Source organism: Callorhinus ursinus, unplaced genomic scaffold (assembly GCF_003265705.2).
Source record: "Callorhinus ursinus isolate GAN/ISIS: 27379988/994484 unplaced genomic scaffold, GSC_fseal_2.0 scaffold17, whole genome shotgun sequence".
In the NCBI taxonomy this organism is placed as follows: Eukaryota; Metazoa; Chordata; class Mammalia; order Carnivora; family Otariidae; genus Callorhinus; species Callorhinus ursinus.
Genome location: NW_027397079.1, coordinates 40,844,420 through 40,859,869, shown reverse-complemented (window position 1 = coordinate 40,859,869; position 15,450 = coordinate 40,844,420). Strand labels below are relative to the sequence as shown.

The window sequence follows — 15,450 nt, the reverse complement described above, 5'->3', positions numbered from 1 at the left end:
GCAATAATTGGAAAGGTGTGAATTCTCCCCTCCCCTTTCTTCACCAAAGGTGTTAAAAATCCTGTCCTATTGGAGATCAGGCTAGCTTTTTGGCCCTGGCACAGGAGAGCCTAAATTCCGCAATTTGCTGCAATGCCATCAGCTCCAAGTCACCCAAGAGATGACGTTTCTGCACCTTGTCACACTGTTGTCACATGCTAGTCACTTCACAGCAACCAAAATACTTGCAGAAGTAACTCCCATCGATACCATTTTAAACTTGCCAAAGTTTGGGGAAAGCTCATTATTACAAATGAGAATACCATTACCTGCTCTCTTCCCTTACAGTTACAGATTTTATTCAGAATGCACATGTGCATGTGCACGTGTGCACACACACACATACTCACAAATTTTCCTAATACTCTGGGAATAAGGTCTGGAAAGCACTATAAACTTAATGGGGGGGGGGAAAGGGGCCCAAGAGAGATTACGGACTTTCCCAAAAACAAAACTACTTAGAAACAAAACTGAAATTGAGCCACATCTATCTTCAGTCTTAGAGTATTTCCCACAGTAAACAATCCAATGCACTAATACGGATCTTAAATAAAACTAAAAGGTAAAATCACTAAGAAAAAAAAATTATGAGTTTGGAGACTCAAACAGACTTAGGCTCAGGGCTCAGCCTCGCCAAGTTATATCACCTGTCCTAGCCTCGGCTTCCTTACCTACAAATAATGAAGATCAAAGTACCTCCATTAAAGGGTTACAGTGAAGATTAAATAAAATTAGTCACTCAAAAATAGTGACAACAATTAAATTGTTTAAAAGATTTTGTTTTCTCTTTCCCAGAATTCTTGATTTTACAGAACAGAAATGGAAAAAAAAAAAAGTTCCCCACAACTCCCCAAAATAAATCCATGGGCCCATACCAATGTCTAAGGAACACACTTCATTATCCATGATAAATGCTCCAAAGAAATTTGCAGTGTTGGGGGCAGCAGTTAATAAAAAAGTAGAACCAAGACGGCTTTGTTCATTACCTGACTGTAATACAGGTATCTAAAAGAGCTCAACTAATCCCCAGCTCAGAGTACCAATAACACACAGTGTGCTCCACTATACACAAGTCCAACCGCACCTCTCTAGCCACATCTTAGAACAAACCAGAGGACAAGAGCCACCTTTTTCTATACGTCCCCCCAAACAGTATTCCATTCCAGGCTCTGAAAAGTGGAGCTATTAAAAACAAAAGCAAAAACAAAAAAACTTCTTTAACTTTCTAACATTTCTCAAGCTTATTTGACCATAAATCCTTTTGTTCTAAGAACATCTCTATTAACACCTAGAGAAATACAATTTGGAAAACCCTGACTTACTATAGTGCTGTCATATACTAGAGCGGTTTCTTGAACTTACGTTTACATGAGAAGCACCTGGGAAATTGTTACAATGTCAACTTCTCAATGCCACTCAAGACCTAAAAGTCTGAGAAACAATGATTTAGTTATATTTCAAATAAACCTCCCAGGTTATAACAAATTTAAAACCGTGTACCAGTAGTTTTAGAGTTGTCAGCTATCTCTCATTGTAATTACCACCAGTCCATCTCAAAGTTCAATGTCTTTAAGAGTCACCTGGAAGCTTGTTTTTAAAAAAAGCACATTACTGGGGCGCCTGGGTGGCTCAGTTGGTTAAGCGCCTGCCTTTGGCTCAGGTCATGATACCAGGGGCCTGGGATCGAGCCCCACATGGGGATCCCTTCTCAGTGGGGAGTCTGCTTCTCCCTCTCCCTCTGCCTCCTCCTCCCCCCTGCTCATGCTCTTTCTGTAAAATAAATAAATCTTTTAAAAAAGCAAGCAAGCAAGCACGTTACTGGGCACCACCCCTAAAGACTGAGATTTACAGGGTGCAGGCCACTTTGTGAATCACTCCTATAGCGGGTATAACTAAAACGCCTCCTGGCTATAAGCATCTTCATCCTAATCATTATATTTTATAAAATAAGTTAACAATTAAGATATGAATGCTGAGGGGGAAGGGAGCCCTCTCATTGGTAAAAAACAGCTCAAAGCATTTTAATATTATTTTGAATGAAGATGCTTTCAATATTTGCTTTAAGTTAAGAAACTATGATTCATTGATTCATACTTTGAACATGACTGCTTTAACTGACTGCTATCTTTCATGGACCGAGAATGACCTGTGAAAATCTGATCTCTTCCATTGCCTCCACACTGATGGCTTTAAAAGTATGGCAAGATCAGAACACCCAGCGGGATCTGTGTGGTTGGTTCAGAGCCACTTCCTGTGCTCAGATGCTGGAGTTCTTCTGCATGTTCCCTTCTTAAAACAAAACACATTGTAATGATTGATTAATTTTGTCCATCAACTCGACTGAGCCCCAGGATGCCCAAATATGTGGTTAAACATTATTTTTGGGTGTGTCTGTGAGGGTATTTCTGAAAGAAATTAACACCTAAGTTAGTGAACTCAGTAGAGCAGCTCACCCTCCTCAATATGGGTGGGTATCATCCAATCCACTGAGGGCACGAATAGAAGAAAAACTGAGTTTGAGCTCTGCCTGACTGTTTGAACTAGGATATCCATCTTCTCCTGCCCTGATCACTCCTGGTTTTCAGGATTTCAAGCTCAGAATCTATACCTCTCTGGCTCCAAAGTCTTTGGATTATACCACCAGCTTTTCTGGGCCTCAAGCTTACAGATGGCAGACTGTGGAACTTCTCAGCCTCCGTAAGCACATAAGCCAATTCCTTAAAATAAATCCCCTCATTATATGTATCTCCTATGGATTCTGTTTTTTTGAAGAACCCTGACTAGCACAGGTATACCACCCTCTCTATGGATTAGTGCAAATATTGGATCCAAACAGAGTAATATCAACAGCAATTTCCCTTTTAACCTAAGTCTGACTTCCTATAGTTCTCATCAGATGGTATAATGTCATATTACTTTATATTCCCTGTGATGTAAAAGAGTTTCTTTTGTCTTTTCTGTTGGGAAAATAAAATGTATCATTAAGGAAGAAAAAAGTTCTATTACATACACCTGATTCCACTAACATCTACCGTGTTATCCCTGATGTTTGGGAATGCATATCAGTCCTGGCAAAGGCCCTTTGAAAATTTTTGAAGGTTTTATTTTTGATTTTTTTTAATCTAATTATGTCTATATATAACCAGGGCCACTTCCATTTCCTACTTACAAGAGTGATATGAGTATTTCTATAGCCAGAAGAAGTACATCTTCTATCTTTCAAGTGTACTGTAAGTTCTAAGCTTTAAGTGCTGTAATACAACTAACATCAGCTATAACTAACAAGGAGCTCACTAACATCAGCTCATACCAAAGTGATATGAATAGTATGATGACTGACATTGTTTTGTACAATGTTAACATCACGGTTAAGAGCACAGGCTTAACAGATATGCCTAACCTACAAAGTTCCCTCAGTGACATCAATTATTAAGCACCCAGACTTCACAGTAGGTATGGAGTATACAGAGATGAATAAAGAGCAAAAAAGGGAGTGAAGATGAACTTTATACAAATAACTAGAAACATGACAGAAATCATGGAGCAGTTAGTGCTTCAGTTGCAAAAGGTTACATCCTGCACAACTCTGAGCCAAAGGAAGGCATTCACCAGGTGGATAGCGATGAAAGAAAGGCTCTCCCAGCACCGGGAATGGCTATATGCAAGTTACGGAGGAGTAAAACTGCATGGCTTGTTCAGAGAACTGCAACAGGCCAGCGTCACCAGATTACAGGGTAGGAGAAGGGGAAGGAGTATGAACACTCAGGCAAGGAAGCCAGACAAAGACTTAAGAAGGTAAGAAAAATGGCCAGATTTGAGAGAGATCAGTGGGTGGCATTATGGAAGGTGACTGGATTACACAGATGGATTAAATGAGTTGTAATTTATAAAGTGCTTAAATGGCAGTTGGAAAGTAGTGCCATTCAAACGTTTGTTAGGAAGGGAGACTGAAGACAGGGGCTTCCAATTATTAAACTATTGCAAAGGTCCAGGCGAAAAACACAAAAGACTCAATACAAGGTAATGAACATGGAGTTAAGGAGCAGAATTGTGAGAAAAGTAGTAAAACTAGTAAAATGTTTTAACCAATTATACCTGGGAAATGAAGGAAGGAGCAGAATCGAGGTAGACTTCCGGGCTTTTGGCTTTGTACAACGTAAGGTGTTGGGTGAATAATAGTGAATTTAACCAACTTTTAGCCAAGATAAGAAATACAAGTTAGACTGTTTTAGGAAGGACAGAGATAATACATGTGATTTTTTTTATATCAGCAATAAAATCTGATGTTTCTCATTCTTAAATCTCTTGGGTCTCATAAACTCCTTGTAAGGTGAACAGTTTATTTTTATTTTACAAGAAAAGACTCAGAGAAGTTAACAAGATTCCCTGAGTTGCATAATTTAAAAGTTACAATCAGCAGAACTATAAGCCAAATCCTCCAGCTCCTTGGTTCAGGGTTATTTCCACTTCACAAATTTGACCAGAGGAAACACATCATCCTCATACTCGAATTTTCCACTTTCCCCTTAACTAATTGTAGAAAGCAGCCTAAATTATCAAAATAACTGGTCTTTTATAATTACAAACTAGTCTTACAGTTGCTGATTTTTCCTCTGAAGGCTTTGTTGTATGTATTTAGTAATGAGAAATGCCCACACTTAACAATACTAAAGATTCAAAGTCTATTTACAAGTTACAGAAACAACCAAGTTACCACATCCAAATTTTGATAACAGAAAAAATGGTCTTACTCATGATTCTTTTTATTTTTTTTTAATTCCCCGACAAAGGCACTTTTCTTTATAATGAAAAGGCAAGGTACCTAACATCTAAAATTTTTTAAATTTTAATTTTTAAATTAATATTAAATTTAATATTTAATTAAATTAATTTAATTAAAATAAGTTTAATAACTACACATGGAAAAATAAAAATTCATTAAAAAACACAGAAGGAAATAAGTTTCAAGATTATATAGTAACCCAGGAATCTTTAGATACATTCAATCACCATGGGCTTTTTCTTTCTAATCCAACCTCCATTCGTCCAGAGTTCTCCTGCTATCATAGGATGGATATCATTCTCTTAAAAAAATTCCAAAGCCTACAGAATATCCCCCTACCTCCTCAGCATGATGTTCATCGCACTGCTCCTAGCATGGTGTTCTCAGTATCAGCTGATCAAGCCTCTAGCCTCAGTCCCCACTGCATCTTTCCCTGTACACTATGAAGACCCTTTGCTCAGTTTAGTGTTCCCTTAGCTCCAAGTGTGCTTCGTTCTCTCTACCATATGGAAATCTACTCACTCCTCCATTCTCAATTCAAATGCCTCTATACAGCCGACCCAAGCCGTCAAATGACTTGACTTTATAATCCCACAGCACTTTTGCTCGACCTCTAAAAGGGCACTTCTTTAATTCTGTCTTGAAATAAAATAATATGATACGAAAAGATGCTCTAGAGTTTGAGAGAAAATTTTTATTACAATTTTATAAACAGAAATTTTTAAAAGGCTACCATCTCACATGACCTGACTGGCAAAAAGCACAACCATTTTTCCCCTCAAAAAAAGCTCTAGAAACACCAAGCCTTAGCAATTTTCTATTACATGAATAAGCCCTCTGGACACTGTGGACTCTGGATTCCACAAGTGCAGTAAAATGTGTTCAGGTTCTACTTGGTCTTCCCGATGATAAACCCCTGTGGCCCACATCTAAAACAGATCCATTTGGTGGTAAACCTAACTTTACAGCAAATCTTATGCACCAAAGCTCCTGGGGATTTCTTTTAGCTATTTCCCTAGCTAGAGGCCATAGAACAGATGCATACTACAATTCACTTCAAAGAATACCAGTAGAAATTACCTTCTGTGATCTATGGTAAATAAATAATAAGTATCCGAGTACCCTTCGGCTATTATAGCATTAACAAATTTCATCTGTTGGCTTTTGAGGAAGAAGAAATTAACTAAAAAATTCCATGGCTGAGAAAGGAAATAAAAGGACTGCAGCATAACCTTAGCTATGTCCCTGAAGAGGCTGGATTTGTCTTTTGGGGGAACTGGCCCTACTGCTTGCAGACCTATTTCCTGTCTCAAGGTTCCTTAATCACAGACTAGATCCATTCAACCTCAACCAGCTCTGAGAACAGAGCATGTGTTGGGGAAAATCTAATACCATTTTCAGGTATGAAAAGCACCTCTAGGAGCCAAATCCTGGATAAATAGCAATGCTGAAACAATGCTATGTGGCAGCATGGTTAACAGCACAGAATACTGAGTGGAGAAGCAAAACAACTCAATGGTTAAAAGCAGGCATGTGAGACCCAGACCTTGGTTCACATCCTGGCTTCATGTGCAACAGCTGTGTGAAGGTGGGCAAGTTACTTCTCTGCGTTTCAGTTTCGTCTTCTGTAAATTAGGTAACAGTGTTACCATCATTAAGTGCATCCACCAGTGTGGCTACTATTACTAGTCTGGCCCTGAAACTGGAAAGCCACATGACCTCAGGTAAGTACTTAATATCTCAGCTACTTTGTCTGTAAAGTGAAACGGTTAATTAAATCTGAGCCAGTGTTCAGCTCTAGAATTACTCTGAACTGAAATACAGCACCACAACTCAAACTGCCAAAATACACAGTCTCAACTTGTTTATTAGTCATATAGTAATCTCACATAAAATCAGCTCAATTGCTGTTTGTTTTTAATACCAGTTCAACATTATGTCAAACAGCAGATTGCCTAAGAAAGACATAGTACGAATAAATGAAACATAGAAGATAAAAACCAAAAATATATTTGGTCTTCCTGTTTATATTTAGTTCTGAGTTCACAGTTTATAATTTATTTTTTTTAAGATTTTATTTATTTGAGAGAGAGAGAGAGAAAGCGAGCGAGCATGGGGTGGGGGACAGATGAAGAGAGTGGAGAGGGAGAAGCAGGCAATCCACAGAGCAGGGAGCCAGATGTGGGGCTTGATCCCAGGACCCAGAGATCATGACCTGAGCCGAAGGCAGCCGCTTAACCAACTGAGTCACCCAGGCGCCCCACAGTTTATAATTTATAATAGAGTATGATAATACACAAAAAAGACGCATAGGAAGACGAGTTTAACTTGAAAAACACTGAAACCATTTAATAATTTTTTCTTCACTGCTGGAAATATTTTCATAAACTGGTACCATCCAGGCTCACAAAAGCAAACCTTCCTTTCTTTTGACAACAAAAGAGCACCAAATACTACATTTTTGTAGACATTCCTGTTTTTCCTGTTGTCTTTTTTCACTCAGGCTTCTTAAATATAGTCTTTCTTGTAGGTGGGGTTCCTGAACTTTATGAGGCAGCCTGCCATTTTAGAGGATGTAAAAGTCCAGTAGCTGCACTACTTCAACCCTGGAGAGCAAATAAATTAAAGGGGAAAAGCATAAGGTACAGGGTTTTTCCTTCCATTTTCCTTCATGGCCAAGGGTACACAAGGGTATACAGAGTTCATCCGTGTATGAAACAGCCTTCCACATTCCTCAAAACTCTTAATTCAGACTCCAGTAACAGAAGACAGGCCTTCCCTTCAGTTCTGCATAGGTTCAGATCCAGGTACAACTAAATGTTTCCGACACTGGCATATGCTGTCCCTACCCCTTTTCAACTCCACCAACTTCTCCACATGTAAAGCCCAAAAGTATCAAGTAAAAAAGTTATTAGAACTAGTATGAGCCAGCCTGCCTGAGATGGTCAATTATAAAATAAAAATATTTTTAAAATAGCTTTAATAAACCATGAAGGAGCAACTAGAAAACACAACTGAAAAAAAAAAACCCTACTCATAATAAGAATAAAATTTATAAAGTATCTAGGAATAAACTTAAAAGCACAGAACTAAAATAAAGCTATAAAACTTCGCTAAGAGGAAAAAAAAAGATGAGTACTAAATAAAGACTATACTGGAATGAAAATGGCAAGATAATCATTTCTCAAATTCCTCTAAAATTTAACACAATTCAGGGGGCACATAAAAAATAAAACCAAGAACTAGAAGAAAATATAGCTAAATGTATAATTTCCTCACAGAGAAGGTATTTCTCAACATTACACCAGCAGAAATCATGTTTTAAGTGACAGATTTAATTACATGGCAAAAACACCAAGCAAAAGAAAAATGATAAATGGACAGAAAAACACCCATAAGATAAAGACAACACTAGCCTACATATGTAAAGGACTTCTACGGACCCAAAAGAGATAAATAAACACAACAAATCAAAAAATGGGCAAAGGACACTGTACTGAACATTCTAGTTGCTGTGTCTCTCCTAGAGAAGCTGTTTCATCCACAGTGCCTGGAAAGAAGAGGCCCCAAGTACCTCAACCCCTATCCTGATCTCTGCTGACTGAACACGGAGTAAAACTGAGCCAATCGATTGCTCACTCCTAGAAATCTGGGACACAGATATCCAAGGCACTCAGATGATGAAGGGTACCTGAACTGAAGGGTCATGTTAAAGGAGAGCCTGAACTAAGTGACAGTGGCAAGCCAAAGCCAGATGGAATAAAGAGTTATGGGAGAGCAAAGAGGCCTGGAGGAAAGGGAAATGCGGGATGTAAAGAAAAGCAGGAGAGTCAGGATGAGGGGAGGAGGCTGACTCTCCAGTTCTTGTCTCTGGGAGGTATGACTGTCCTTTGTATTCTATTCCTCGAGATAAACCAGAGTGCCTGTGGTATCAGTCCAATAAAACCAGTTCATGTAGGTTTTCAGTCCACTACACCCAGGGCCCAGACCAAAACAGACACGAGCAAATAATTCACAAAAAAAGATAAAAAGATCAGAATTAAACATGTGACAAAATGCTCATACAAAAAATAAGGTATCAAAGAAGTACAGGTTAAGGTACCCAGATAGCTTCTTTAGCTCTTCAACTGGAAACGATAAAAAAGGGCTGAGGTAACTGCACAGTGGGCTATGGGAGGAAATACGGACAACTCAAGACACTGGAGGGAGGAATGTAAACTGTAAAGTTTCTAGTTTCTGTAAGACTTAAAAACTATATATCCTAAGGGGCGCCTGGGTGGCTCAGTCGTTGGGCGTCTGCCTTCGGCTCGGGTCGTGACCCAGGGCGCTGGGATTGAGCCCTGCGTCGGGTCCCCTGCTCGGCAGGGAGCCTGCTTCTCCCTCTCCCACTCCCCCTGCTTGTGTTCCCTCTCTCGCTATCTCTCTGTCAAATAAATAAAATCTTTAAAAAAAAAACAACAACAACTATATATCCTAAGAATCTGAAACGACACTTTTAAGCATTTAGTTTAAGGAAATAATGATAAACATGCACAAAAAAATTACTTAAGAATATTTACTACAGTACTATTTATAAATAACACAAAAGAAACTCAAAGATTACTTAAATCAGTGTTTCTCAAATATCATTCATCACTTTCATGCTTTTTATATATGCCCCTTCACCACATGTATTGATTTACTTATTAACATTACTCCTTAAGTCAGCTCATGATTTTTATTTAACCTACTCTTCCGACAAGGTTTTACTGACTGCCTATGATAATGCCAGGAACTGTTCTAGGCGCTGGAAATTCAGCAATGACTAAAGCAGACAAAAATCCCTACCCTAGTGGTGCTTACATTTTAGTGTGAATAACATATACAGCATGTTGGTGACACAGTTAGGGAGAAAAAATAAAGCAGGCAAGGGGAATATGAGGCTTTGTGGGGAAAGGGGTTAGAATTTTAGAGAAGGTAGCCAGGTAAATGCTCACTAGAAAGACCTGAAGTGAAGGGACTGGCCATGAAACAGAGAGAGCATTCCAGGAAGATGGAATAACAAGGGCAAAGGATGAGGTGGAAACATGTCTGGTGTGTTCAAAGAAGGGCAAATAAGCCAATGTGAGTGAAGCAAAGTGAATATAAGAGTGAAAGGAGATGAGATCATAAAGGTGTGGGGTGCAGACATGGGGTATATTTTGTAAGGACTTATACATCATGGTAAGGATTCGGGCTTCTGCTCCGAGATGAGAAGCCAACAGAGATTGAAGACTGAAGTGGGACACTAGTTAAAAAGATATTGTAATAAACTTGGATCATATGGATCATGATAGCATTTGGAATGGTGAAAGAATTTAATTTTAATATATTTTGAAGGTAGAGCTGACCAGATTGCCAGTGTGCTAGATATTGAAGACCTAGTGAAATCACCTAAGGAGTGAGGCAATGAAGAGGTGCTGAGGACTCCCAACAACTAAAGGTCTTTCACAGTAATTGTAACCATGAAATCACAGATTTGATGTGCTAGTTATAATTTTATAATACATATTAGAATATATACTTATTAACAAAACATGCTCATTCATATATTTTCTACAATAGCTCATATACCACGAATAGTGTCTGCACCAAACTTGGGGAAATGCTATCTAAATAAACTTGATATATTCTGTGCACATGTGTGCACATGCACACACACGTTGAAAATGCATATACCAAAATGGCAACAGCACTAATTCCTTGGTGGTAGAATGATTGTTTTCTTCTTTGTGTTTTTCAGGTTGTCTTCAATGAATATATACTTTACTTCTGAAATTGTCTTCTAGGAATAAATACTTTCCTTTTAGAATTAGATTCCTTTTTTAAGCGGTTGGGTTTTTAATATATATGCAAGTCTCATTCAAATTAAGTTCTCTGACTTATCAAACTCAACACCCAAAAAAACAAAACAGTCAAGAAATGGGAAGAAGACATGAACAGACATTTCTTCAAAGAAGACATACAAATGGCCAAAAGACACATGAAAAAATGCTCCACATCACATGGCATCAGGGGAATACAAATTAAAACCACAATGAGATACTACTTCACACCAGTCTGAACGGCTAAAATGAACAACCTAGGAAACAACAGATGTTGGCGAGGACATGGAGAAAGGGGAACCCTCTTACACTGGGAATGCAAACTGGTGCAGTCACTCCTCAAAACAGTATGGAAGTTTCTCAAAAAGTGAAAAATAGAGCTACCCTATGACCCAGTAATTGCACTACTAGGTATTTATCCAAAGGATACAAACATAGTGATTCAAAGGCGCACATGCACCCCAATGTTTATAGCAGCAATGTCCACAATAGCCAAACTATGTAAAGAGCCCAGATGTCTCTTGACAGATGAATGGATAAAGATGTGCTATATATATAGGGCAATATATAATATATTTTATAATATAATATTAATAATATATAATTATATTACTCAGCCATCAAAAAGAATGAAACCTTGCCATTTGCAGCGACATGGACAGAACCAGAGGGCATTATGCTAAGCAAAGTAAGTCAATCAGAGAAAGACAAACACCATATGATTTCACTCATATGTGGAATTTAAGAAACAAAACAGATGAACATAGGGAAGGGAAGGAAAAATAAAATAAGACAGAAACACAGAGGGAGGCAAATCAGCACTGGGTGTTTTATGCAACTGATGAATCACTAAATTCTACCTCTGAAACTAATTAAAAAAAAAATTAAGCTCTCTGGTTTCTGCTTTGATCTGATGCGTAAGGCTTTTAGCTACATATCCAGGACAGAAAGGAACTAGGAGACCTTCAAGGTGGGGGTGGGGATTATGCTCAGAAACAAAAAACACAAGCCCAGATAGTAGTAGTATACATAATACTACCAGTAGCAGACAGATATAGTATACATGATCTTAAAACTCCAGTGGACAGCATTTCATGTGCAAAAATCAAGGTCCAGAAAGAAGACAGAGAGCAAATGTGAGATGCTCTTGAATCAGCCATGAACAAGTTCTTGGGCACTTGTTGAACCAGGGGCCCAGCTCTACCAAGAGCTTCTTCACTGCTTTGTGGTAAACAAGTCTTCTCGACACATGCCAATACCATAATACCATATTTTAGTTAATGTCATTTAAATTACCCAGGGGGCGCCTGGGTGGCTGAGTCAGTTAAGCAGCTGTCTTTGGCTCAGGTCATGATCCTGGAGTCCTGGGATCGAGCCCCGCGTCAGGGCTCCCTGCTCAGTGGGGCGTCTGCTTCTCCCTCTCTCTCTGCTCTTCCACCCCCCCAACTCATTCTCTCTCTCACGCTCACTCTCTAATAAATAAAATCTTAAAAAATAAAAAATTAGAAATAAAAAAATAAAACATTACCAAGGTAAAATAAACCCAGGTTTGCCTACATAGAGCTCAAAAGGAGTAAGAGAGCAAGTTCAATGAAAGAGTGGTCTCTGGAAGAAAGTGACCATGCTTTCCCTCTCCATCCTAATGGCTTAATTTTCATACCACTTAGTTAGGTTACCAAGATATCACTGTTTTTAACACTTTATTACTAACTGGCAAAAGACCATAAAATATACATACTTTCCCGGTCAGCTCTAAGGTTTTCAAGTACTCCACCTTGGGTAAGAATTAGGATGACTCTCTTCTAACCTCAATCAGATCAACAACTCATTTTATCTTCAAAATGTCATGTTGTACATCAGACAGACAGCCACTGGGTAAGGGAGGGTCAGTCTGAGAATGAAATGATAGAGGACTGTTCTAGATGCCTACCCTGTGTAGACAAAGGTCTCCAGTCTCTCTAATAAAAAGCATAATTATGAATGCCTTTAAGTTATCTCATTTATCTAATGAATCATATGGCTTAACCAGTTATCGCACAATGCCATCCGACAAAGCTCACACCTGTACTCACCTGGCAGCCCTCAGCAGGGCTTTTAGTTTCTAAACAATCTTCTGCCAATAATACTAGAGTTTAAGTTTTGATTTCATGTAGAGCTATGGCTTCATGATGTGATCAAGAAACATTAAGTCTAAAATATTATCCAAAGGACTGCATTGTCTTACCACTCTTGACAAGTGTTAGAACATGCGTTTCCTGGAAAGGAAATAGTCTGCATCTGCTCTCCAAAAGTACTTCTGTGATTAGTAAAGCTAAGTATCATTATTCACTAAATGTGTCCTGTTCTCTTTTAAAAAAAAACAAACAACAACAAAACTACATAGAGTTAGGGAAACTTTTTTAAGTACATGCAAACCAAAGTTCAACTTTTTAAAAAATTATAATGTTCAATAAAACAAATATAATCCTTCAGGGGCTGACAACCTATTTTGGCTAAAAGCAGTTCAAAAATACAACTTTGGCCCTGTTTCTCAGTAATCACAATCAGTCTCTAAATATTCTACAAATGACCCAGAGGAAATGGGCTTATCATACAAATAGAAATGGCAGACAACTCAAAACCAAGTTTAAAACAAACGGAAGGGATCTTTCAAAAAGGGAACTAAATCTCAAAACACCACTTCTTGTACTAAGCTTTCTCAAAAGCAGCCAAGGTACTGCTCCTCATTTTAAGCAGAGGAGAGCCACAGAAGTGTGCCAGCATCCTAACTTGAGAGTACATCATTTACAAGTGTTCTGAATTGGTGAATTCATCGGTTTCTTGCATTATTATCTCATCAGAGCACAGACAGAAAAGACATCCCTAGTGCAAGCACATTTTCTCCATTGAACTTTTAGACACAAATCTAACTTACTTTTAAAGGAAAATTGTTTCTAAGCCTGAAAGAGGAAAATGACCAAAAAACAATAGAGCAAAGCTTTCCCTTTAAAAGATCCTTTGTCAAAAGGCAAATTTCCCTAGTTCCTGTAGGGACATCTTCCTCACAGGATTCTCTCTCCACCAAAGCACCTTGAGTTTGCTTTTCCTCATATAACTCACGGCCCTTAAAGGTGGAGCCTGTTTCCTACAGCAAAGAGAAGGGAGTGACAGACAGGCTGTGGCCAGTCACAGAGGAGGCCTACTTAGAGAAGAAACACTTCTGCAAATATAAGCTGGAACCAAGGATTACTCACCCAGAGAAAAACAAGTTTCCTAAGAAGGTTTTGCAGCTCCAGTACTTCTAGAACACACCACTCACCAAAGGTATCACCCACTGTAAGTCAACTCAACACTGAGCTCAAAGTACCAATGGGGTTATCCTCCAAGTATTTTAGCACACAAAGCAAGACTTGGGCTTGACTGTAGCTCTTCCATGACACAGTGATGACACAATTAGCTCCACACGGTATCTCCCTGCCTCCCACACAGCCTACGGCAGTGGACTGACAGATGTGGTAGTTACTTAGCAATATTTTGTGGTTATTTCACCCACATCATTCACATAGACAGACAATGCAGTGCCATCGTTCCATAAAAACTTTTCTCTCTCCTCCCACATACTGTTCCACATAATAATTTACATTATTACGTGAACGAACAAAATAATGGCTCATGCTTTGTAAAAACTAACCATCCCATGAGCCTTTAAGGATCCTACTGCTGATCCCTTTGTCCTCTGGGTGTCAAACAAAACTACTCTGCATTATCTCAAAGGAATGTGATTGCCAAGTGAATAAGCCTAAAGAGCTTAGAGTAAGAACTACCTTCCTCTGTCTGAAAACATCCCACCATATCATGCTAAGCAGATAAGCCTCATGCCCCCAATCACTCCTGGTTACAGTTTGGGGTATGGAGAGGTGTACACTGGAGGGGAGGCTAAGCCAAATGTCTCAAAACACTTATGACAAACATGTTGGCCTTCTAGAGATGACCTGAGTGGTTGGTATATATTTTGCTAATGCTGAATGAACTAAATGAACCCTAGTTGGTCTGCCCAGGTTGTGGTAAACATTTCAGTGTGATCCATAATGGACTTCACTCAATTTCCCTCCACTGCTATTCAATGCATAGCTGCATTCAGATAAAAATAACAGTTAATGTGTATTAAGCCCTTTCACTGTTCTAGGCACTGTTCTGAGACTTTTACAGGCATTAGCATATTTAATTTTCATATCAACTCTATGAAGTAGGTATTATTAGTATGTCTACTTGACAGATGGGAAAACTGAGGCACAGGTGAGCAGTATGCCAGAGCTGGGATGTGTATCTGGACTGTCTGCCGTAAGACATCACACTGCTTATCCTGCATCCCTAGGACAGGTCTATGATGCCAGCGTGGTAAGGCAGATCTACAGAGAGTGGTCAGATGCGGGAGGCACATGTTGGAAGACATTCTGGAACAGCAGGATATATATGGCAGTCAAGAGAGTTGAATTCTTGTCTCCATTTCATCATTAGTTGTGAGATTTGGGGCAAGCTGCTTTACTACCTTAGTATATTCATTCATGTGCACAACACTCTGTGTGTGTGTGTGTGTGTGTGTGTGTGTGTGTGTGTGTGTAGGGAGGGACTAAATTGTCCCTTCTCCCTCTAAAATTCTACAATAGTCTACTATACCTGGGGTAAGGTTATTAGAATACTATGAGCTACTTAAAAAGTACTAAAACAAGAACCTAGGTAGGGGATGGAAAGCAAAAGAAGTCTCATAATTTCTGTTGCGTAAAAATCAAGTTTATAACCTAAACT

The 15,450-nt window shown here is 38.8% G+C and overlaps 1 protein-coding gene across 6 annotated transcripts in view; it reads right to left on the bottom strand.

The window, feature by feature from the left end:
- The window catches only part of PSD3 (pleckstrin and Sec7 domain containing 3), a 706,817-nt gene that overhangs the window by 351,626 nt on the left and 339,741 nt on the right, over positions 1–15,450 (bottom strand). The window lies entirely within an intron of this gene.